This window comes from Sorex araneus, chromosome 1 (genome assembly GCF_027595985.1).
Source record: "Sorex araneus isolate mSorAra2 chromosome 1, mSorAra2.pri, whole genome shotgun sequence".
Lineage (NCBI taxonomy): Eukaryota > Metazoa > Chordata > Mammalia > Eulipotyphla > Soricidae > Sorex > Sorex araneus.
The window spans coordinates 26,359,950-26,361,419 of NC_073302.1; positions in this window are offsets into that span (position 1 = coordinate 26,359,950).

Here is a 1,470-nt window from a genome sequence, read left to right on the forward strand (position 1 = left end):
CATTCCTCATGGATTAACGGCAGCATAACTCTCTTCATTTACTTTTTAAGTAAATGCAGTGGATTCCAGCAATGAAGGAACCAAGATCATTGGAAATCATTTAGCTGTTCATCCCCAACCAGCAGACGAGGGGATTGAGGATAGCACCAGAAAACATGTCCCAGTCCCACAGACCTAGTTAGAGGTTAAGCTGGCACTTAAACTTTTCTGTCTCGTAACCATTGTTCCCCCACCACACACCCACCAATCCGTACAATGTGTCTCATGAAAAAATTACAGTTAGAAAACTAAACTTTTATTTGCAATTGTATGTATATAAAAATTAAAATGAGAAAAGAATGCAAAATATGTTGGTTCTTGAATTTAGCCCTATTCTGCTTTTCTATTGTATGCCTTCACTGAACTCCAGATTTAGTTACTGTTGATCGTTTTAGGGTGAGATTTTCAAATTTAACAGCTAAAGAATAGAGAATGGCTAAAACTAGTTTAGTTTTAATTTCACAGAGACACCATTATTTTAGTCTGGCTATGTCCTCTGCAACATTTGGGACGTATTCGTGACTAAAAGATTATTTGTCATTTGTCTGAAATGAAAATCGTGGATTTCCCATATTTACCTAGAAAGACGCTTCAGGGATCCATCAGAAGAACTTGCCTTTGTTGGAGAATGGGCGAAGGCAGTTCATGCAGGCTGCTTGCTGATTCCCAGGTGTAGAATCTTAGACATAGGAAACATTGACAGGTTCAGAAAGAATCATTCTGGGTTCTTTTTCTTTTTTTTCAAACTTAAGTTTTCAGAAAAAAGACTCCAAATTTTTAGAGACCAGAAGTATGGTTAAGGCCTGATCTGCCTCAAAGCGAGTGGGTCAGAATCTGAATCAGATTAAAACTCAGAGACAGAGGTTGGGGCTGGGGTGAGTTGGTGGGAGTGATACTGGGACATTGGTGGTAGAAAATGTCCACTGATGGTGGAGGGATGGATGTTTGATCATTGTATGACTGAAACTCACATATGAAAGTTTTTGTCTTTTTTTTTTTTTTTTTTGCTTTTTGGGTTACACCGAGCAATGCAGCAATGCTCAGGAGTTACTCCTGGCTCTGCACTCAGGAATTACTCCTGGCAGTGCTCAGGGGACCATATGGGATGCTGGGAATCAAACTCCGGCTGACCACTGTGCAAGGCAAATGTCCTACCCACTGTACTATTGTTCTAGCCCCAACACATGAAAGTTTTGTAAGTGTAGCTCATTCAATTAAAAAAAAGATAAAATAAAAGAAAATCAACTCAGAAGAAGAAGCATTCCCTGGTGTGGTGCACTGGGGAGGGAGGTGGGGGCAGCTGACTTCCCCTCTCTGCTGTGATGTCCATAAGCCACCAGACGAGGCCTTGCTTACAAGGTCCGCTCATCTCGTTGAAATTGAAAACCAATCCACTTATAAAGCCCCAGAGTTAATTCATTTATTTTAACA